At 43.0% G+C, this 15994-nt stretch overlaps 1 protein-coding gene across 1 annotated transcript in view; it reads left to right on the top strand.

The window, feature by feature from the left end:
- ankfn1a (ankyrin repeat and fibronectin type III domain containing 1a) overlaps window positions 1-15994 on the top strand; it is a 128952-nt gene that overhangs the window by 67170 nt on the left and 45788 nt on the right. The window lies entirely within an intron of this gene.

Below are 15994 nucleotides of genomic sequence, written 5' to 3'. Positions count from 1 at the left end.
TGGTTGTAGTCTTGTAACCAGTCATACAGTGGGTAGATATGGAGCAGATGGTTTGTAGTCTGTAAATCAGTCATACAGTAGGTAGATATGGAGCAGATGGTTGTAGTCTGTAGTCAGCCATAGTAGGTAGATCTGGCGATGGTTGTAGTCTGTAGTCAGTCATACAGTAGGTAGATCTGGAGCAGCAGGGTGAATTTAGCTATCATGGGTTGGTGATATGACACACACAGATCAACAGGGTCGAGCCCCACCTGATGAAAAGAAAGTAAAACAAAATACTTGTTTTTTTCAGTTCAGTTTGCTTTGTATTAATTAAACAAATAACTGCTATTAAAGGAGCAAATAAGAAACCATTTAATTTCTAGATCTGTTTTTTATTATAGTGGTGAAATTGTACTTAATGTTACAACTTTTTAAACAGACTGATATGAATCCATCATTTTCAGACTAATGTTATATGAAGGAATGAAGACTAAATTCTGATGAACAACACAACAGTGATGCAAAACTGACACAAACAATCCAGTTTCTTGTGTTCTTTCAGTTATATTAAAGTTTAGGGTTTTACTACTGGCTCTAACATGAAATCAGCCAAATCCCAGGAACATGGTTAACCAAACGAGGAAAAAATACAAAGTGGGGTCATCACATACACATACAGTCCGTCATATGTCGTTCAATCTAGCTATACAATAAAGAACATCTATTTGTTTATGGACATCAAGCTAGGCTATATGTTAGCGCCATATGCTAGCTAGCTAGCTAGGTGTTATGTTATTTACTCACCCTCTGTAGTTGTGGACAACTTCACACGTCCCTCTTCAAAGCTTTCTCCCGCTTTCCTGATGGGTGCAGGTGAAAGTCGTCGACCATTCTGTGCACATTGTTGACATATACTTATAATAAAGCAATGAACGGCGCAGGGGAATATAAACTTGGTTACAGAGCAGACGCCCTCAACAGACGTTCTAGTAAAACAAACGCACCCTACGGGGCAGGGATCATTTCATTGGTCAACACTACAGCTGGCATGCTATTGGTTGTTGACTTTTGGCAGGGTTATAACACAAAAAAATCCAAGCGTGCAGGAGAGATCCGAGCAGAAACTTTGCAAGCGAGCAGAATCAGCCTGAGTCTTGAGGAGAAGGGTCAAAGCTGAGAGCAGGAAATCTGTCCAAACAACAACATATCTGAGTCCGAGCAGAAGGTTTGAGCACAAGCAGAGCAAATCTAAGCACCAGCAGTGACTATTTGAGTGTGAGAGCAAGAAATCTGAACGTAATGTCAGTGAGAAATGCTCTCAAATTGAAATAATGCGCTCTTGACTAATGACAGTAATATAACCCATACGCATGAGCTCGGGCTTCCAGCACGACGTAGGTCACACACCTGTGTGTGTGTGTGTGAGTGTGTGTGTGTGTGTGTGTGTGTGTGTGTGTGTGTGTGTGAGAGTGTGTGTGTGTGTGAGAGTGTGTGTGTGTGTGTGTGTGAGAGTGTGTGTGAGAGAGTGTCTGTGTGTGTATGTGTGAGAATGTGTGTGTGTGTGTGTGTGTATCTGTGTGTGTGTGTGTGTGTGTGTGTGTGGGGAGTGGAGGAGCAAGCTGTACCGCCGCATGAGCTCGGGCTTCCAGCACGCACGTAGGTCACACACCTGTGTGTGTGTGTGTGTGTGTGTGTGAGAGTGTGTGTGTGTGTGTGAGTGTGTGTGTGAGAGAGTGTGTGTGTGTGCGAGAGAGTGTGTCTCTAAGTGTGTGTGTCTGTGTGTGTGTGTCTCTCTCTCTGCGTGTCTGTGTGTGTGTGTGTGTGTATGTGTGTGTCTGTCTTTGTGTGTGTGTATCTGTGTGGGTGTGTGTTCCTCTCTGTAGCTAACGTTGTCTCCTCTCTGTAGCTAACGTTTTCTCTTCTCTGTAGCTAACGTTGTCTCCTCTCTGTAGCTAAAATTGTAGCCTCTCTCTGTACCTGACATTGTCTCCTCTCTGTAGGTAACGTTGTCTCCTCTCTGTAGGTAACGTTGTCTCCTCTCTGTAGGTAACGTTGTCTCCTCTCTGTAGGTAACATTCTAGCCTCTCTGTAGGTAACGTTGTAGTATCTCTGTAGCTAACGTTGTCTTCTGTCTGTAGGTAACATTGTAGCCTCTCTGTAGGTAACGTTGTAGCCTCTCTGTAGGTAACGCTGTAGCCTCTCTGTAGCTAACACTGTCTCCTCTGTAGGTAACATTGTAGCCTCTCTGTAGGTAACGTTGTAGCCTCTCTGTAGCTAACATGGTCTCCTCTCTGTAGGTAACATTGTAGCCTCTCTGTAGGTAACGTTGTAGCCTCTCTGTAGGAAACGTTGTCTCCTCTCTGTAGGAAACGCTCCTCTCTGTAGGTAACATTCTAAACTCTCTGTAGGTAACGTTGTAGTCTCTCTGTAGGTAACGTTGTAGTCTCTCTGTAGGAAACGTTGTCTCCTCTCTGTAGGAAACGTTGTCTCCTCTCTGTAGGTAACATTCTAGCCTCTCTGTAGGTAACGCTTGTAGTCTCTCTGTAGGTAACGTTGTAGTGTCTCTGTAGCTAATGTTGTCTCCTGTCTGTAGGTAACGTTGTAGCCTCTCTGTAGGTAACATTGTAGCCTCTCTGTAGCTAAAATTGTCTCCTCTCTCTGTAGGTAACATTGTAACCTCTCTGTAGGTAACATTGTAGCCTCTCTGTAGGTAACGTTGTAGCCTCTCTGTAGGTAACGCTGTAGCCTCTCTGTAGGTAACATTGTAGCCTCTCTGTAGCTAACATTGTCTCCTCTCTGTAGGTAACATTGTAGCCTCTCTGTAGGTAACGTTGTAGCCTCTCTGTAGGTAACATTGTAGCCTCTCTGTAGGTAACGTTGTAGCCTCTCTGTAGGTAACGTTGTAGCCTCTCTGTAGGTAACGTTGTCTCCTGTCTGTAGGTAACATTGTAGCCTCTCTGTAGGTAACATTGTAGCCTCTCTGTAGGTAACGTTGTAGCCTCTCTGTAGGTAACATTGTAGCCTCTGTAGGAAACGTTGTCTCCTCTCTGTAGGAAACGTTGTCTCCTCTGTAGGTAACATTCTAAACTCTCTGTAGGTAACGTTGTAGTCTCTCTGTAGGAAACGTTGTCTCCTCTCTGTAGGAAACGTTGTCTCCTCTCTGTAGGTAACATTCTAGCCTCTCTGTAGGTAACGCTGTAGTCTCTCTGTAGGTAACGTTGTAGTGTCTCTGTAGCTAATGTTGTCTCCTGTCTGTAGGTAACGTTGTAGCCTCTCTGTAGGTAACATTGTAGCCTCTCTGTAGCTAACATTGTCTCCTCTCTGTAGGTAACATTGTAGCCTCTCTGTAGGTAACATTGTAGCCTCTCTGTAGGTAACGTTGTAGCCTCTCTGTAGGTAACGTTGTAGCCTCTCTGTAGGTAACGTTGTCTCCTGTCTGTAGGTAACATTGTAGCCTCTCTGTAGGTAACGTTGTAGTCTCTCTGTAGGTAACATTGTAGCCTCTCTGTAGGTAACGTTGTAGCCTCTCTGTAGCTAACATGGTCTCCTCTCTGTAGGTAACATTGTAGCCTCTCTGTAGGTAACGTTGTAGCCTCTCTGTAGGAAACGTTGTCTCCTCTCTGTAGGAAACGTTGTCTCCTCTCTGTAGGTAACATTCTAAACTCTCTGTAGGTAATGTTGTAGTCTCTCTGTAGGTAACGTTGTAGTCTCTCTGTAGGAAACGTTGTCTCCTCTCTGTAGGAAACGTTGTCTCCTCTCTGTAGGTAACATTCTAGCCTCTCTGTAGGTAACGTTGTAGTCTCTCTGTAGGTAACGTTGTAGTGTCTCTGTAGCTAATGTTGTCTCCTGTCTGTAGGTAACGTTGTAGCCTCTCTGTAGGTAACATTGTAGCCTCTCTGTAGCTAAAATTGTCTCCTCTCTGTAGGTAACATTGTAGCCTCTCTGTAGGTAACATTGTAGCCTCTCTGTAGGTAACGTTGTAGCCTCTCTGTAGGTAACGTTGTAGCCTCTCTGTAGGTAACATTGTAGCCTCTCTGTAGCTAACATTGTCTCCTCTCTGTAGGTAACATTGTAGCCTCTCTGTAGGTAACGTTGTAGCCTCTCTGTAGGTAACATTGTAGCCTCTCTGTAGGTAACATTGTAGCCTCTCTGTAGGTAACGTTGTAGCCTCTCTGTAGGTAACGTTGTCTCCTGTCTGTAGGTAACATTGTAGCCTCTCTGTAGGTAACGTTGTAGTCTCTCTGTAGGTAACATTGTAGCCTCACTGTAGGTAACATTGTAGCCTCTCTGTAGGTAACATTGTAGCCTCTCTGTAGGTAACGTTGTCTCCTCTCTGTAGGTAACATTGTAGCCTCTCTGTAGGAAACGTTGTCTCCTCTCTGTAGGAAACGTTGTCTCCTCTCTGTAGGTAACATTCTAAACTCTCTGTAGGTAACGTTGTAGTCTCTCTGTAGGAAACGTTGTCTCCTCTCTGTAGGAAACGTTGTCTCCTCTCTGTGGGTAACATTCTAGCCTCTCTGTAGGTAACGTTGTAGTCTCTCTGTAGGTAACGTTGTAGTGTCTCTGTAGCTAATGTTGTCTCCTGTCTGTAGGTAACGTTGTAGCCTCTCTGTAGGTAACATTGTAGCCTCTCTGTAGCTAACATTGTCTCCTCTCTGTAGGTAACATTGTAGCCTCTCTGTAGGTAACATTGTAGCCTCTCTGTAGGTAACGTTTAAGCCTCTCTGTAGGTAACGTTGTAGCCTCTCTGTAGGTAACGTTGTCTCCTGTCTGTAGGTAACATTGTAGCCTCTCTGTAGGTAACGTTGTAGTCTCTCTGTAGGTAACATTGTAGCCTCTCTGTAGGTAACATTGTAGCCTCTCTGTAGGTAACATTGTAGCCTCTCTGTAGGTAACGTTGTAGCCTCTCTGTAGGTAACATTGTAGCCTCTCTGTAGGTAACGTTGTAGCCTCTGTGTAGCTAACGTTGTCTCCTCGCTGTAGCTAACGTTGTGTCCTGTCTGTAGGTAACGTTGTCTCCTCTCTGTAGGTAACATTGTAGCTCATCTGTAGGTAACGTTGTCTCCTCTCTGTAGGTAACATTGTAGCCTATCTGTAGGTAACGTTGTCTCCTCTCTGTAGGTAACATTGTAGCTCATCTGTAGGTAACGTTGTCTCCTCTCTGTAGGTAACATTGTAGCCTCTCTGTAGGTAACGTTGTCTCCTCTCTGTAGGTAACATTGTAGCCTCTCTGTAGGTAACGTTGTAGCCTCTCTGTAGGTAATGTTGTAGTCTCTCTGTAGCTAACACTGTCTCCTCTCTGTAGCTAATGTTTTCTCCTATCTGTAGCTAACGTTGTCTCCTGTCGGTAGGTAACATTGTAGCCTCTCTGTAGGTAACGTTGTAGTCTCTCTGTAGGTAACATTGTAGCCTCTCTGTAGCTAACGTTGTAATCTCTCTGTAGGTAACGTTGTAGTCTCTCTGTAGGTAACGTTGTAGTCTCTCTGTAGGTAACGTTGTAGTCTCTCTGTAGGTAACATTGTAGTCTCTCTGTAGGTAACGTTGTAGCCTCTCTGTAGCTAACGTTGTAGTCTCTCTGTAGGTAACGTTGTAGTCTCTCTGTAGGTAACGTTGTAGTCTCTCTCTGTAGGTAACGTTGTAGTCTCTCTGTAGGTAACGTTGTATCCTGTCTGTAGGTAACGTTGTCTCCTCTCTGTAGGTAACGTTGTAGTCTCTCTGTAGCTAACGTTGTCTCCTGTCTGTAGGTAACGTTGTAGCCTCTCTGTAGGTAACATTGTAGCCTCTCTGTAGGTAACGTTGTAGTCGCTCTGTAGGTAACGTTGTAGCCTCTCTGTAGGTAACGTTGTAGCCTCTCTGTAGGTAACGTTGTCTCCTGTCTGTAGGTAACATTGTAGCCTCTCTGTAGGTAACGTTGTAGTCTCTCTGTAGGTAACATTGTAGCCTCACTGTAGGTAACATTGTAGCCTCTCTGTAGGTAACATTGTAGCCTCTCTGTAGGTAACGTTGTAGCCTCTCTCTGTAGGTAACATTGTAGCCTCTCTGTAGGAAACGTTGTCTCCTCTCTGTAGGAAACGTTGTCTCCTCTCTGTAGGTAACATTCTAAACTCTCTGTAGGTAACGTTGTAGTCTCTCTGTAGGAAACGTTGTCTCCTCTCTGTAGGAAACGTTGTCTCCTCTCTGTAGGTAACATTCTAGCCTCTCTGTAGGTAACGTTGTAGTCTCTCTGTAGGTAACGTTGTAGTGTCTCTGTAGCTAATGTTGTCTCCTGTCTGTAGGTAACGTTGTAGCCTCTCTGTAGGTAACATTGTAGCCTCTCTGTAGCTAACATTGTCTCCTCTCTGTAGGTAACATTGTAGCCTCTCTGTAGGTAACATTGTAGCCTCTCTGTAGGTAACGTTTAAGCCTCTCTGTAGGTAACGTTGTAGCCTCTCTGTAGGTAACGTTGTCTCCTGTCTGTAGGTAACATTGTAGCCTCTCTGTAGGTAACGTTGTAGTCTCTCTGTAGGTAACATTGTAGCCTCTCTGTAGGTAACATTGTAGCCTCTCTGTAGGTAACATTGTAGCCTCTCTGTAGGTAACGTTGTAGCCTCTCTGTAGGTAACATTGTAGCCTCTCTGTAGGTAACGTTGTAGCCTCTGTGTAGCTAACGTTGTCTCCTCGCTGTAGCTAACGTTGTGTCCTGTCTGTAGGTAACGTTGTCTCCTCTCTGTAGGTAACATTGTAGCCTATCTGTAGGTAACGTTGTCTCCTCTCTGTAGGTAACATTGTAGCCTATCTGTAGGTAACGTTGTCTCCTCTCTGTAGGTAACATTGTAGCCTATCTGTAGGTAACGTTGTCTCCTCTCTGTAGGTAACATTGTAGCCTCTCTGTAGGTAACGTTGTAGCCTCTCTGTAGGTAATGTTGTAGTCTCTCTGTAGCTAACACTGTCTCCTCTCTGTAGCTAATGTTTTCTCCTATCTGTAGCTAACGCTGTCTCCCGTCGGTAGGTAACATTGTAGCCTCTCTGTAGGTAACGTTGTAGTCTCTCTGTAGGTAACATTGTAGCCTCTCTGTAGCTAACGTTGTAATCTCTCTGTAGGTAACGTTGTAGTCTCTCTGTAGGTAACGTTGTAGTCTCTCTGTAGGTAACGTTGTAGTCTCTCTGTAGGTAACATTGTAGTCTCTCTGTAGGTAACGTTGTAGCCTCTCTGTAGCCAACGTTGTAGTCTCTCTGTAGGTAACGTTGTAGTCTCTCTGTAGGTAACGTTGTAGTCTCTCTGTAGGTAACGTTTGTATCCTCTCTGTAGGTAACGTTGTAGTCTCTCTGTAGCTAACGTTGTCTCCCTGTCTGTAGGTAACGCTGTAGCCTCTCTGTAGGTAACATTGTAGCCTCTCTGTAGGTAACGTTGTAGTCGCTCTGTAACTAACGTTGTAGCCTCTCTGTAGGTAACGTTGTCTCCTGTCTGTAGGCAACATTGTAGCCTCTCTGTAGGTAACGTTGTAGTCTCTCTGTAGGTAACATTGTAGCCTCTCTGTAGGTAACATTGTAGCCTCTCTGTAGGTAACATTGTAGCCTCTCTGTAGGTAACGTTGTAGCCTCTGTGTAGCTAACGTTGTCTCCTCGCTGTAGCTAACATTGTGTCCTGTCTGTAGGTAACGTTATCTCCTCTCTGTAGCTAACGTTGTCTCCTCGCTGTAGCTAACGTTGTGTCCTGTCTGTAGGTAACGTTGTCTCCTCTCTGTAGGTAACATTGTAGCCTATCTGTAGGTAACGTTGTCTCCTCTCTGTAGGTAACATTGTAGCCTATCTGTAGGTAACGTTGTCTCCTCTCTGTAGGTAACATTGTAGCCTCTCTGTAGGTAACGTTGTCTCCTCTCTGTAGGTAACATTGTAGCCTCTCTGTAGGTAACGTTGTAGCCTCTGTAGTTAATGTTGTAGTCTCTCTGTAGCTAACACTGTCTCCTCTCTGTAGCTAATGTTTTCTCCTATCTGTAGCTAACGTTGTCTCCTGTCGGTAGGTAACATTGTAGCCTCTCTGTAGGTAACGTTGTAGTCTCTCTGTAGGTAACGTTGTCTCCTCTCTGTAGGTAACATTGTAGCCTCTCTGTAGGTAACGTTGTATCCTGTCTGTAGGTAACGTTGTCTCCTCTCTGTAGGTAACGTTGTAGTCTCTCTGTAGCTAACGTTGTCTACTCTCTGTAGGTAACGTTGTCTCCTCTCTGTAGGTAACGCCAGCCTCTCTGTAGGTAACGTTGTAGCCTCTCTGTAGGTAACGTTGTCTCCTCTCTGTAGGTAACATTGTAGCCTCTCTGTAGGGAACGTTGTAGTCTCTCTGTAGGTAACGTTGTAGCCTCTCTGTAGGTAACGTTGTCTCCTCTCTGTAGGTAACGTTGTAGCCTCTCTGTAGGTAACGTTGTCTCCTCTCTGTAGGTAACATTGTAGCCTCTCTGTAGGTAACGTTGTAGTCTCTCTGTAGGTAACGTTGTAGCCTCTCTGTAGCTAACATTGTCTCTCCTCTCTGTAGGTAACATTGTAGCCTCTCTGTAGGTAACGTTGTAGCCTCTCTGTAGGTAACGTTATCTCTCTGTAGGTAACATTGTAGCCTCTCTGTAAGTAACGTTGTAGCCTCTCTGTAGGTAATGTTGTAGCCTCTGTGTAGCTAACGTTGTCTCCTCTCTGTGCTCAGGCCCCCCGGAGGCCCCATCGACTGTCCGTCTGAGCGTGAGCAGCAGCACCACGCTGAGCGTTTCCTTCCAGGAACCGACTGGTCTGAACTCCACCGTGGTGACCAAATACAGAGGTACACACACACACACACACACACACACACACACACACACACACACACACAATATCACAGACACACACACACACAATATCACAAACACAGACACGCACACAATAATATCACACACACACACACAATATCACAAACACAGACACACACACACAATATCACACACACACACACACACACACACACACACAATATCGCACACACAGACACACACAGTCACACACACACACACACACACACACACAATATCACACACACACAATATCCCAGACACACACACACACAATATCACAAACACAGACACACACACAATATCACACACACACACACACACACACACACACATCACACACACACACACAAACAATATCACACACACACACACACACACACACACACACACACACACACACACACACACACAGTCACACACACACAGTCACACACACAGAGCCACACAATCACACACAGACACACACACAATCACACACACACAGACACACACATACAGACACACACAATCACACACACACACAGAGATAGCAGGAAAAGCACAGCTGAGATTGATAACCTTAACGATGGCTCAGTTCCATCAAGTGTCCCAGTAAGATATTTCAGTCAGTCAGCATTCACAATACCAGGACCTCTCCTAAGTGGAATGCAGCCATCAGTAATGGTTTAATACCAGGACCTCTCCTAAGTGGAATGTAGCCATCAGTAATGGTTTAATACCAGGGTCTCTCCTAAGTGGAATGCAGCCATCAGTAATGGTTTAATACCAGGACCTCTCCTAAGTGGAATGTAGCCATCAGTAATGGTTTAATACCAGGGTCTCTCCTAAGTGGAATGCAGCCATCAGTAATGGTTTAATACCAGGACCTCTCCTAAGTGGAATGTAGCCATCAGTAATGGTTTAATACCAGGGTCTCTCCTAAGTGGAATGCAGCCATCAGTAATGGTTTAATACCAGGACCTCTCCTAAGTGGAATGTAGCCATCAGTAATGGTTTAATACCAGGACCTCTCCTAAGTGGAATGCAGCCATCAGTAATGGTTTAATACCAGGACCTCTCCTAAGTGGAATGCAGCCATCAGTAATGGTTTAATACCAGGGTCTCTCCTAAGTAGAATGCAGCCATCAGTAATGGTTTAATACAAGGACCTCTCCTAAGTGGAATACAGCCATCATTAATGGTTTAATACCAGGACCTCTCCTAAGTGGAATGTAGCCATCATTAATGGTTTAATACCAGGGTCTCTCCTAAGTGGAATGCAGCCATCAGTAATGGTTTAATACCAGGGTCTCTCCTAAGTGGAATGCAGCCATCAGTAATGGTTTAATACCAGGACCTCTCCTAAGTGGAATGCAGCCATCAGTAATGGTTTAATACCAGGGTCTCTCCTAAGTGGAATGCAGCCATCAGTAATGGTTTAATTCAAGGACCTCTCCTAAGTGGAATACAGCCATCATTAATGGTTTAATACCAGGGTCTCTCCTAAGTGGAATGCAGCCATCAGTAATGGTTTAATACCAGGACCTCTCCTAAGTGGAATGCAGCCATCAGTAATGGTTTAATTCAAGGACCTCTCCTAAGTGGAATACAGCCATCAGTAATGGTTTAATACCAGGACCTCTCCTAAGTGGAATGCAGCCATCAGTAATGGTTTAATTCAAGGACCTCTCCTAAGTGGAATACAGCCATCAGTAATGGTTTAATACCAGGACCTCTCCTAAGTGGAATGTAGCCATCAGTAATGGTTTAATACCAGGAGCTCTCCTAAGTGGAATGCAGCCATCAGCAATGGTTTTAAACACACCTGTGCTTTTCCTACTATGACATGTCAACATGTCTGGTGTGATAAAGGTCTATGGAACAGTATCAGACTCATATTCTGACTAGAATCTGAGTAGGACGATGTCAGGCTATGGGGTGACCCCTTTTCTCCTTCAGAACTGCCTTCATTCTTTGTGTCATTGATTCAACAATGTGCTGGAAGCATTCTTTAGAAATGAGGGCCCACATTGATAGGATATATATGGTCAAACATGGTATTAGTATGGTGTTAAAGGTCCCATATTATGAAAAATACACTTTTTCTGGTGATTTGGGGTGTTATTTTGTGTCTCTGGTGCTTCCACACACATACACACTTTGAAAAAAGCCATCCACTAGCCGAAAACGAGCTGGCTAACAAGCAACCGTTAGCTCGTAGCGTTAGTATGCTAGCTCGTTCTCAATGGCAAAGCACTGCTACAACACACACTAGTTCACCCTAATCTCCAAAAGAACTACTTCCATGTGCTCCCTGGTTTAGAAGAAGTCTCCCAGCTGATCCTGCCTTGGAACTGACGAATAGACATGGCTTTTTAAAAAGCCATGTCTATTTGCAAGGACCCCACTCACCCTCTGTACGGAGAATAATTGCTATTACCTTCTGGCTTACGTTTTAGCACTCCCTTAGCTCTTAAACAGAGATATAAAAACTCTTTCATTCCTCGTTCCATTCAGGCACTCAATCTAGCTAAGAGGAGGTGATAGCTTTTGTTTGTTTATCTTAGTTATCCCTGTATTTCTTTTTAAATGTATTATTATTATTATTGATTATTACTTTTTATTATGTCCCCAACATAATTTCTGTTATTGCTGTTTATTGCTGTATGTATTGCTGTTTTTAGTGAGTTAATTGTTGTGTGGTTTGTGGTGTATATTTCCATGTGATGTCTTCCTGCTGCCCACAAATTGCCCTTCTGGGACAAAGAATAAACTGAACTGAACTGATCTACGATCTGAGCTACTGAGCATGTGCGAGTGTCATCAAAGATAGTACAGAAGAAGAAGAAGAGAGGTCTCACTCTGTAGCTAAAACAGAGACCTGAACACAGGGTGAAAATAGTAGCTGCAGCAATGTGCAGTACAACAAAAAGATGGTGTTTTTTGGACAATTAAACCATGTAAACCTATTCTGGTACAACCTCTAAATCCAATTATAACCCTGAATAATGAGCATGATATGGGTGCTTTAAGTGAGGGTATGTTTCTGTTTTAGGGACCCTAAAACAGAGGAGTAGTGTGTACGCGAGCAGCAGGACTAGCAGAAGATGTTGATTTGAACTTGAATGCGTCTGATGCATCAGGTGTGACTTCACAGACAGGAGACAGGACGAGCTCGTTACAGACGAGCACAGAGAAGGTTAATGGTCATTTCCTTCTCTCAGGGGGAGCCATCGATTTTTAATGAAAAGACGATTTCCTCTGTGTGTGTGTGTGTGTGTGTGTGTGTTTCTCTGTGTTTGTGTATGTGTGTGTCTGTGTCTGTGTGTCTGTCTGTCTGTCTCTTTGTCTCTGTGTGTGTGTCTGTGTGTGTGTGTGTGTGTGTGTGTCTGTGTGTGTGTGTGTGTGTGTGTGTGTGTGTGTGTGTGTGTGTGTGTGTGTGTGTCTGTGTCTGTCTGTGTGTGTGTGTGTGTGTCTGTGTGTGTGTGTGTGTGTGTGTGTGTGTGTGTGTGTGTGTGTGTGCTACAGTGGAGTGGAGCTGCCTGAAGGACCTCTCCCATGCTAGCTGGAGAGATGGTGTTGGATAACCTGAAACCTTGTCACCATCAGCCTCACCACGGTAACAGCAGCATCTCTCTCTTCCATAACGCTGAAACATTGTCTACTCACAGCCTCACCACGGTAACAGCAGCATCTCTCTCTTCCATAACGCTGAAACATTGTCTACTCACAGCCTCACCACGGTAACAGCAGCATCTCTCTTCCATAACGCTGAAACATTGTCTACTCACAGCCTCACCACGGTAACAGCAGCATCTCTCTTCCATAACGCTGAAACATTGTCTACTCACAGCCTCACCACGGTAACAGCAGCATCTCTCTCTTCCATAACGCTGAAACATTGTCTACTCACAGCCTCACCACGGTAACAGCAGCATCTCTCTCTTCCATAACGCTGAAACATTGTCTACTCACAGCTTTAGTGCGGAAACCACATCCAGCTGTTACCCTGCAAGTCTTTTCGTACGAAACAAACAGGATATAACATGTTTGAAGAGGATATAACATGTTTAAACAGGATATAACAAGGATATAACATGTTTAAATAGGATATAACATGTTTAAATAAGATATAACATGTTTAAAGACGATATAACATATTTAAACAGGAGGATATAACATGTTTAAATAGGATATAACATGTTTAAAGACAATATAACATGTTTAAACAGGAGGATATAACATGTTTAAATAGGATATAACATGTTTAAAGACGATATAACATATTTAAACAGGAGGATATAACATGTTTAAATAGGATATAACATGTTTAAAGACAATATAACATGTTTAAACAGGAGGATATAACATGTTTAAAGAGGATAATACATGTTAAACAGGATATAACATGTTTAAAGACAATATAACATGTTTAAACAGGAGGATATAACATGTTTAAACAGGATATAACATGTTTAAAGAGGATATAACATGTTTAAACAGGAGGATATAACATGTTTAAAGACGATATAACATGTTTAAACAGGATATAACATGTTTAAAGACAATATAACATGTTTAAACAGGAGGATATAACATGTTTAAACAGGATATAACATTTTTAAAGAGCTGTAGGGCTGGGTTTTTATAACACGATTTTAAGATTCAAATGGATCTTCAATTGAATGATACAATATCAATTCATAAATGTGTGTGTGTGCTTGTGTGTGTGTGTGTGTGTGTGTGTGTGTGTGTGCTTGTGTTTGTGTGTGTGTATGTTTGTGTGTGTGTGCACGTGCCTCTGTGTGTCTTTGTGTGTGCCTGTGTGTGTATGTTCATGTTTGTGTGTGTATGTGTGTGTGTGTGTGTGTGTGTGTGTGTGTGTGTGTGTGTGTGTGTGTGTGTGTGTGTGTGTGTGTGTGAACGTGCCGGTGTGTGCGTGGATTTGAGTGTGTCTTGCGTGTGTGTGTGTGTGTGTGTGTGTGTGTGTGTGTGTCTGTGCCTGTGTGTTTTTGTCACTTTTTCCAACGTTATTGTCACTTTATCCAACGTTTTTGTCACTTTTTCCAACGTTTTTGGGCACTTCTTTCCTATGATGGCCGAGGAACTTTCTCCTGACTTCTTTGGGACTTCATGTCGATCAAACTTTTAGCGAGAAGACTATATGACACATCCAATAATACAGTCAATTATATTTTTCTTTTTCGATTAAATAAAAGCCTATCAATAAACTAAACGTGTCTGGCCCTTGATGTGACTCTTATCTTCCAGTGTGGCCTTCTGGGAAACTGAGTTTTTCTTTGTATTAGATTATATGGTCGTGCCGTTTGGAGGACTTGTTGTCTCTCTCCCACTCCAGCGTTGAGAGCACTGACAGGTTGGTTCAGCCTTTTTTTCGGGACAATGCCGGTACCATCCAGTCAGTCATTCTCCTTCTCCCTCTGACTCTACACACTTGTGTGTGTGTTTTTTTTTTTTGTTTTTTTTGCTGAGTGGCATCGCTGACATTTCGGGGAGTGAGCAGCTCTTAGCGGAGGCTGTGGCTCGTTATGCATCCCGTGCATCAGCGTCTGACACATGAATACACCGACTGTGCCGCAGCTGCCGTTTGCCATTTAAGAGCTCCGAGAGAGGCGAAAAACATTTAGGAGAGAACGCGCTGCTGCCTGAAGGCCACGGGCAAGGCTTCTCCGTGGGCTCACACCACACACTACGGCAACTAAACACCAACGCTAAATCATCAGGAAAGAGACACAACTGACCACTAAGAGACACAGAATATACAAAAGAACATATCAGAATCAGAGTTTTTGGCCCAGTAGACTCCCAAACACACACACACACACACACACACGAGGAATTAGACTTGGTAGGTGTTAGCTCTCTATACATTCAACTAATAGACATGTAGTGCTAAGATATATTAGACGTATACTGCACAATAGAGACAACAATATACATATAGGCTCATATCAACATGATATACAATAATACATATATACATATAAGACCTAATATCAAGACTAGTACACATGGAGTGGGATGTAAGGGGCAGAAAGTAATAGTGTAAAGTAGTGATCAAGATGCATATTGGTATGCTAAGAATGTAATGTGTAGAGAAATGGGTGAGTGTGTGTGTGTCTGTGTGTGTGAGTCTGTGAGAGTGTGTGTGAGAGTGTGTGTGTATAAAAGAGACTTCAGATACAGTATTAGGGGACCACTAAGGTCTATATAAAAGAGACTTCTGATACAGTATTAGGGGACCACTAAGGCCTATATAAAAGAGACTTCAGATACAGTATTAGGGGACCACTAAGGTCTATATAAAAGAGACTTCAGATACAGTATTAGGGGACCACTAAGGTCTATATAAAAGAGACTTCAGATACAGTATTAGAGGACCACTAAGGTCTATATAAAAGAGACTTCAGATACAGTATTAGAGGACCACTAAGGTCTATATAAAAGATACTTCAGATACAGTATTAGGGGACCACTAAGGTCTATATAAAAGAGACTTCAGATACAGTATTAGGGGACCACTAAGGTCTATATAAAAGAGACTTCAGATACAGTATTAGAGGACCACTAAGGTCTATATAAAAGAGACTTCAGATACAGTATTAGAGGACCACTAAGGTCTATATAAAAGATACTTCAGATACAGTATTAGGGGACCACTAAGGCCTATATAAAAGAGACTTCAGATACAGTATTAGGGACCACTAAGGTCTATATAAAACAGAGACTTCAGATACAGTATTACAGTATTAGGGGACCACTAAGGTCTATATAAAAGAGACTTCAGATACAGTATTAGGGGACCACTAAGGTCTATATAAAAGAGACTTCAGATACAGTATTAGGGGACCACTAAGGTCTATATAAAAGAGACTTCAGATACAGTATTAGAGGACCACTAAGGTCTATATAAAAGAGACTTCAGATACAGTATTAGGGGACCACTAAGGTCTATATAAAAGAGACTTCAGATACAGTATTAGAGGACCACTAAGGTCTATATAAAAGATACTTCAGATACAGTATTAGGGGACCACTAAGGTCTAAAAGAGACTTCAGATACAGTATTAGGGGACCACTAAGGTCTATATAAAAGAGACTTCAGATACAGTATTAGGGGACCACTAAGGTCTATATAAAAGAGACTTCAGATACAGTATTAGGGGACCACTAAGGTCTATATAAAAGATACTTCCAGATACAGTATTAGGGGACCACTA

The sequence above is a fragment of the Perca flavescens genome, chromosome 21, assembly GCF_004354835.1.
Source record: "Perca flavescens isolate YP-PL-M2 chromosome 21, PFLA_1.0, whole genome shotgun sequence".
In the NCBI taxonomy this organism is placed as follows: Eukaryota; Metazoa; Chordata; class Actinopteri; order Perciformes; family Percidae; genus Perca; species Perca flavescens.
This window is presented reverse-complemented; position numbering and strand designations above follow the sequence as displayed.